The 7,500-nt window shown below is 58.4% G+C and overlaps 3 non-coding genes across 3 annotated transcripts; all 3 read right to left on the bottom strand.

The window, feature by feature from the left end:
* Positions 1 to 1,914: 1,914 nt before the first annotated feature.
* On the bottom strand, positions 1,915 to 2,033 carry LOC125981472 (5S ribosomal RNA). The gene has a single exon (XR_007485977.1). It is a non-coding gene; the product is annotated as a 5S ribosomal RNA (ribosomal RNA).
* An 842-nt stretch (positions 2,034 to 2,875) lies between these two features.
* On the bottom strand, positions 2,876 to 2,994 carry LOC125981513 (5S ribosomal RNA). The gene has a single exon (XR_007486016.1). It is a non-coding gene; the product is annotated as a 5S ribosomal RNA (ribosomal RNA).
* A 635-nt stretch (positions 2,995 to 3,629) lies between these two features.
* Positions 3,630 to 3,748, bottom strand: LOC125981542 (5S ribosomal RNA). Its single transcript, XR_007486044.1, has one exon. It is a non-coding gene; the product is annotated as a 5S ribosomal RNA (ribosomal RNA).
* Between the last annotated feature and the right edge of the window lie 3,752 nt (positions 3,749 to 7,500).

The following is a 7,500-nucleotide window of genomic DNA, read 5'->3' as shown; positions in this document are numbered from 1 at the left end:
CGAGCGGATCGGCTGTTTATAAGCACCGCGGAGGTGGTCGCGGCGCCGCATTCGACTTCCAGCGGCCGGCGAGCTCGCGCACCCGCCCGGCACATCCGGGAGGCCGTGCGCACGAGCCAAGTGGCCGAAAATAGCCCCCGCCGAGCGGATCGGCTGTTTATAAGCACCGCGGAGCTGGTCGCGGCGCCTCATTCGACTTCAAGCGGCCGGCGAGCTCGCGCACCCGCCCGGCACATCCGGGAGGCCGTGCGCACGAGCCAAGTGGCCGAAAATAGCCCCCGCCGAGCGGATCGGCTGTTTATAAGCACCGCGGAGGTGGTCGCGGCGCCTCATTCGACTTCCAGCGGCCAGCGAGCTCGCGCACCCGCCCGGCACATCCGGGAGGCCGTGCGCACGAGCCAAGTGGCCGAAAATAGCCCGCGCCGAGCGGATCGGCTGTTTATAAGCACCGCGGAGGTGGTCGCGGCGCCTCATTCGACTTCAAGCGGCCGGCGAGCTCGCGCACCCGCCCGGCACATCCGGGAGGCCGTGCGCACGAGCCAAGTGGCCGAAAATAGCCCCCGCCGAGCGGATCGGCTGTTTATAAGCACCGCGGAGGTGGTCGCGGCGCCTCATTCGATTTCCAGCGGCCGGCGAGCCCGCGCACCCGCCTGGCACATCCGGGAGGCCGTGCGCACGAGCCAAGTGGCCGAAAATAGCCCCCGCCGAGCGGATCGGCTGTTTATAAGCACCGCGGGGGTGGTCGCGGCGCCTCATTCGACTTCCAGCGGCCGGCGAGCTCGCGCACCCGCCCGGCACATCCGGGAGGCCGTGCGCACGAGCCAAGTGGCCGAAAATAGCCCCCGCCGAGAGGATCGGCTGTTTATAAGCACCGCGGAGGTGGTCGCGGCGCCTCATTCGACTTCCAGCGGCCGGCGAGCCCGCGCACCCGCCCGGCACATCCGGGAGGCCGTGCGCACGAGCCAAGTGGCCGAAAATAGCCCCCGCCGAGCGGATCGGCTGTTTATAAGCACCGCGGAGGTGGCCGCGGCGCCTCATTCGACTTCCAGCGGCCGGCGAGCTCGCGCACCCGCCCGGCACATCCGGGAGGCCGTGCGCACGAGCCAAGTGGCCGAAAATAGCCCCCGCCGAGCGGATCGGCTGTTTATAAGCACCGCGGAGGTGGTCGCGGCGCCTCATTCAACTTCCAGCGGGCCGCGCACTCGCGCACGCCGCCCGGTTCAAATTTTCTAAGTGCAACGCACAATGAGATGCATGAGAAACGGCCTTGGTTACCATCACATTTGAAGCGATGAATACGAAGTTAAATTTTATGACTCGGTGTATAAGTCGAGGTCGATTTTTTTCGGTCGATTTTGGATCGAAAATGGTCGACCAATACACCGGCAAATACGGTATATATACTTATTATAAATGTAGTATTTATTTATATAGATTTATTGTTTATTTATATATATAAAGGCAGGTCCGCAAAAATATTTCTGACGCGTAGCCGGTCCGTGGCGCAAGAAAGGTTGGGGACCACTAGTCTAAAAGAATCTGGCCGTAACTGGAATAGGGTTCTACGCGAATGCCCAACGGAAAAGTGAAGTGCACAAAACCTGCATTTGGCTGTATCAAAATAAATGTCATGAAAAAGGTAAAAACACTACATGGAAGCGCAATGTGTTGTGCTGGGTTCTTTTACAAGTAAAGACTGCTGCTTTGAGTTCACAGGGAGCCATGCTCTTTATTCACTGTACATAGAGGTTTTTAACTCGTGTTGTAGTTTCAGTGTCGGAGTTCAAACTAGGCTTGCAGTTTCCGAATGCCATTCGTGATGGGTGCTGTAAAAAGTTCTTGGCTTAAACGATTGAAGTGCACATAAGAAAAAAAAAAAAAAAAGAGCTTGAAGTGCACATAAGAAAAAGAAAAAGCTTACAGCACCTGGTATTCCCAGGCAGTCTCCCATCCAAGTACTAACCAGGCCCGACCCTGCTTAGCTTCCGAGATCAGACGAGATCAGGCGTTCTCAGGGTAGTATGGTCGTAAGCCGTGAGGTGACCCAACATTTTGCATTTTATAGACACAATCGCCCCTGAAACTAGCGAGCAAGCCAATGAAGCCTTCAAAACTGCTTCGGCACATGGAGACCAAGCATCCTGCATTAAAAGACAAACCTTAACCACTTTGGGTTTCATTGTCTCCGATTACGCCTGGATGGGACCGGCTCGTTTCTGAGAAACAAGCTCGGTGCTCCCAATAATTCAACGTAATGGTGACTTTTATTTTTATGTGGTTTATATTTGTTTTTATGCCAGTCGTATCATTTTATTTAATCCTATTTATATATATTTATTATAAATGTAGTATTTATTTATATAGATTTATTGTTTATTTATATATATAAAGGCAGGTCCGCAAAAATATTTCTGACGCGTAGCCGGTCCGTGGCGCAAGAAAGTTTGGGGACCACTAGTCTAAAAGAATCTGGCCGTAACTGGAATAGGGTTCTACGCGAATGCCCAACGGAAAAGTGAAGTGCACAAAACCTGCATTTGGCTGTATCAAAATAAATGTCATGAAAAAGGTAAAAACACTACATGGAAGCACAATGTGTTGTGCTGGGATCTTTTACAAGTAAAGACTGCTGCTTTGAGTTCACAGGGAGCCATGCTCTTTATTCACTGTACATAGTCTGTCCTCTAGCGGTAAAAACGTGAACTGCAATGCTATGGCTGTCGCCACACAATGTAGGTTTTAAACTCGTGTTGTAGTTTCAGTGTCGGAGTTCAAACTAGGCTTGCAGTTTCCGAATGCCATTCTTGATGGGTGCTGTAAAAAGTTCTTGGCTTAAACGATTGAAGTGCACATAAGAAAAAAAAAAAAAAAAAAAAGCTTACGGTAACTGGTATTCCCAGGCGGTCTCCCATCCAAGTACTAACCAGGCCCGACCCTGCTTAGCCTCCGAGATCGGACGAGATCGGGCGCTCTCAGGGTAGTATGGCCGTAAGCCGTGAGACCGCTCAGAATTTTTCATTTTATAGACACAATCGCCCCTGAAACCATGCCAAGCAGCGGCGGGACTTGATGGCTGTGGTAAAAGTTTCCTTTCACAATTGACGTGGGAAAAAAAAAAAAAAAAAAAAGGCTTTCAGCACCTGGTATTCCCGGACGGTCACCCTTCACTTTTGTTTTTTTTTTTGTTTTTTTTACAACCAGGGCCGAAACAGTCTTTCTTCCAAGGCTTTTGGTGTTTTCTGGAAACATGGCTATCATGAAAAGTTATTGACAGCTTTTTATGCGGTAGCACGAATTTGCCGTTGCGACCTGCATTTTGCTGAATCAAAATAAATGCCTTGAAAAGTTTAAAAACACTTCATGGAAGTGTTGTGTTGGGTTCTTTTACAACTCAAGCCTGCTGCTTTGAGTTCACAGGGAGCCATGCTCACTGTACATAGTCTGCTCTCTAGCGGTAAAAAATTTAACTACAATGCTGTGGATGTCACCACATAATATAGCTTTCAAACTCGTGTTATAGTTTCAATGTCGGAGTTTAAATTAGGCTTGCTGTTTCCGGATGCCATTCGTGATGGGTGTTGTAAAAAATAGCTTCTTAAACGATTGAAGTGCACATAAGAAAAAGAAAAAGCTTACAGCACCTGGTATTCCCAGGCGGTCTCCCATCCAAGTACTAACCAGGCCCGACCCTGCTTAGCTTCCGAGATCGGACGAGATCGGGCGTTCTCAGGGTAGTATGGCCGTAAGCCGTGAGGTGACCCAACATTTTGCATTTTATAGACACAATCGCCCCTGAAACTAGCGAGCGAGCCAATGAAGCCTTCAAAACTGCTTCGGCACATGGAGACCAAGCATCCTGCATTAAAAGACAAACCTTAACCACTTCGGGTTTCATTGTCTCCGATTACGCCTGGATGGGACCGGCTCGTTTCTGAGAAACAAGCTCGGTGCTCCCAATAATTCAACGTAATGGTGACTTTTATTTTTATGTGGTTTATATTTGTTTTTATGCCAGTCGTATCATTTTATTTAATCGTATTTACCGTATTTGCCGGTGTACAGGTCGACTCGGTGTATAAGTCGACCCCCTAAAATTCGACGGAAATTTACGATTTTATGATATATCCTTTGTATAAGTCGAGCTCAATTGTTGCATTATATTAAACTTCAAAATTCAATATGCGAAATTTATTGACGAAATGTGTTCAAATTCTGGGAGGCCGTGCGCATGCTGCTGTTTATAAGCACCGCGGAGGAGATCGCGGCCGGCGAGCTCGCGCACGCCGCCCGGCACCAACGGGAGGCCGGAAATAGCTCCAAGCCGAGCGGATCGGCACTTTATAAGCACCGCGGAGGAGATCGCGGCGCCTCATTGGACTTCCAGCGGCCGGCGAGCTCGCGCACCCGCCCGGCACATCCGGGAGGCCGTGCGCACGAGCCAAGTGGCCGAAAATAGCCCCCGCCGAGCGGATCGGCTGTTTATAAGCACCGCGGAGGTGGTCGCGGCGCCTCATTCGACTTCCAGCGGCCGGCGAGCTCGCGCACCCGCCCGGCACATCCGGGAGGCCGTGCGCACGAGCCAAGTGGCCGAAAATAGCCCCCGCCGAGCGGATCGGCTGTTTATAAGCACCGCAGAGGTGGTCGCGGCGCCTCATTCGACTTCCGGCGGGCGGCGAGCTCGCGCACCGGCCCGGCACATCCGGGAGGCCGTGCGCACGAGCCAAGTGGCCGAAAATAGCCCCCGCCGAGCGGATCGGCGGTTTATAAGCACCGCGGAGGTGGTCGCGGCGCCTCATTCGACTTCAAGCGGCCGGCGAGCTCGCGCACCCGCCCGGCACATCCGGGAGGCCGTGCGCACGAGCCAAGTGGCCGAAAATAGCCCCCGCCGAGCGGATCGGCTGTTTATAAGCACCGCGGAGGTGGTCGCGGCGCCTCATTCGACTTCCAGCGGCCGGCGAGCCCGCGCACCCGCCCGGCACATCCGGGAGGCCGTGCGCACGAGCCAAGTGGCCGAAAATAGCCCCCGCCGAGCGGATCGGCTGTTTATAAGCACCGCAGAGGTGGTCGCGGCGCCTCATTCGACTTCCAGCGGCCGGCGAGCTCGCGCACCCGCCCGGCACATCCGGGAGGCCGTGCGCACGAGCCAAGTGGACGAAAATAGCCCCCGCCGAGCGGATCGGCTGTTTATAAGCACCGCGGAGGTGGTCGCGGCGCCTCATTCGACTTCCAGCGGCCGGCGAGCTCGCGCACCCGCCCGGCACATCCGGGAGGCCGTGCGCACGAGCCAAGTGGCCGAAAATAGCCCGCGCCGAGCGGATCGGCTGTTTATAAGCACCGCGGAGGTGGTCGCGGCGCCTCATTCGACTTCAAGCGGCCGGCGAGCTCGCGCACCCGCCCGGCACATCCGGGAGGCCGTGCGCACGAGCCAAGTGGCCGAAAATAGCCCCCGCCGAGCGGATCGGCTGTTTGTAAGCACCGCGGAGGTGGTCGCGGCGCCTCATTCGACTTCCAGCGGCCGGCGAGCTCGCGCACCCGCCCGGCACATCCGGGAGGCCGTGCGCACGAGCCAAGTGGCCGAAAATAGCCCCCGCCGAGCGGATCGGCTGTTTATAAGCACCGCGGAGGTGGTCGCGGCGCCTCATTCGACTTCCAGCGGCCGGCGAGCTCGCGCACCCGCCCGGCACATCCGGGAGGCCGTGCGCACGAGCCAAGTGGCCGAAAATAGCCCCCGCCGAGCGGATCGGCTGTTTATAAGCACCGCGGAGGTGGTCGCGGCGCCTCATTCGACTTCAAGCGGCCGGCGAGCTCGCGCACCCGCCCGGCACATCCGGGAGGCCGTGCGCACGAGCCAAGTGGCCGAAAATAGCCACCGCCGAGCGGATCGGCTGTTTATAAGCACCGCGGAGGTGGTCGCGGCGCCTCATTCGACTTCAAGCGGCCGGCGAGCTCGCGCACCCGCCCGGCACATCCGGGAGGCCGTGCGCACGAGCCAAGTGGCCGAAAATAGCCCCCGCCGAGCGGATCGGCTGTTTATAAGCACCGCGGAGGTGGTCGCGGCGCCTCATTCGACTTCCAGCGGCCGGCGAGCTCGCGCACCCGCCCGGCAAATCCAGGAGGCTGTGCGCACGAGCCAAGTGGCCGAAAACAGCCCCCGCCGAGCGGATCGGCTGTTTATAAGCACCGCGGAGGTGGCCGCGGCGCCTCGTTCGACTTCCAGCGGCCGGCGAGCTCGCGCACCCGCCCGGCACATCCGGGAGGCCGTGCGCACGAGCCAAGTGGACGAAAATAGCCCCCGCCGAGCGGATCGGCTGTTTATAAGCACCGCGGAGGTGGTCGCGGCGCCTCATTCGACTTCCAGCGGCCGGCGAGCTCGCGCACCCGCCCGGCACATCCGGGAGGCCGTGCGCACGAGCCAAGTGGCCGAAATTAGCCCCCGCCGATCGGATCGGCTGTTTATAAGCACCGCGGAGGTGGTCGCGGCGCCTCATTCGACTTCCAGCGGCCGGCGAGCTCGCGCACCCGCCCGGCATATCCGGGAGGCCGTGCGCACGAGCCAAGTGGACGAAAATAGCCCCCGCCGAGCGGATCGGCTGTTTGTAAGCACCGCGGAGGTGGTCGCGGCGCCTCATTCGACTTCCAGCGGCCGGCGAGCTCGCGCACCCGCCCGGCACATCCGGGAGGCCGTGCGCACGAGCCAAGTGGCCGAAAATAGCCCCCGCCGAGCGGATCGGCTGTTTATAAGCACCGCGGAGGTGGTCGCGGCGCCTCATTCGACTTCCAGCGGCCGGCGAGCTCGCGCACCCGCCCGGCACATCCGGGAGGCCGTGCGCACGAGCCAAGTGGCCGAAAATAGCCCCCGCCGAGCGGATCGGCTGTTTATAAGCACCGCGGAGGTGGTCGCGGCGCCTCATTCGACTTCCAGCGGCCGGCGAGCTCGCGCACCCGCCCGGCACATCCGGGAGGCCGTGCGCACGAGCCAAGTGGCCGAAAATAGCCCCCGCCGAGCGGATCGGCTGTTTATAAGCACCGCGGAGGTGGTCGCGGCGCCTCATTCGACTTCAAGCGGCCGGCGAGCTCGCGCACCCGCCCGGCACATCCGGGAGGCTGTGCGCACGAGCCAAGTGGCCGAAAATAGCCCCCGCCGAGCGGATCGGCTGTTTATAAGCACCGCGGAGGTGGTCGCGGCGCCTCATTCGACTTCCAGCGGCCGGCGAGCTCGCGCACCCGCCCGGCACATCCGGGAGGCCGTGCGCACGAGCCAAGTGGACGAAAATAGCCCCCGCCGAGCGGATCGGCTGTTTATAAGCACCGCGGAGGTGGTCGCGGCGCCTCATTCGACTTCCAGCGGCCGGCGAGCTCGCGCACCCGCCCGGCACATCCGGGAGGCCGTGCGCACGAGCCAAGTGGCCGAAAATAGCCCCCGCCGAGCGGATCGGCTGTTTATAAGCACCGCGGAGGTGGTCGCGGCGCCTCATTCGACTTCCAGCGGCCGGCGAGCTC

Source organism: Syngnathus scovelli, chromosome 14 (assembly GCF_024217435.2).
Source record: "Syngnathus scovelli strain Florida chromosome 14, RoL_Ssco_1.2, whole genome shotgun sequence".
NCBI lineage: Eukaryota > Metazoa > Chordata > Actinopteri > Syngnathiformes > Syngnathidae > Syngnathus > Syngnathus scovelli.
Note: the sequence above shows the minus strand (reverse complement) of the source record. Positions and strands in the feature narration are given on the sequence as shown.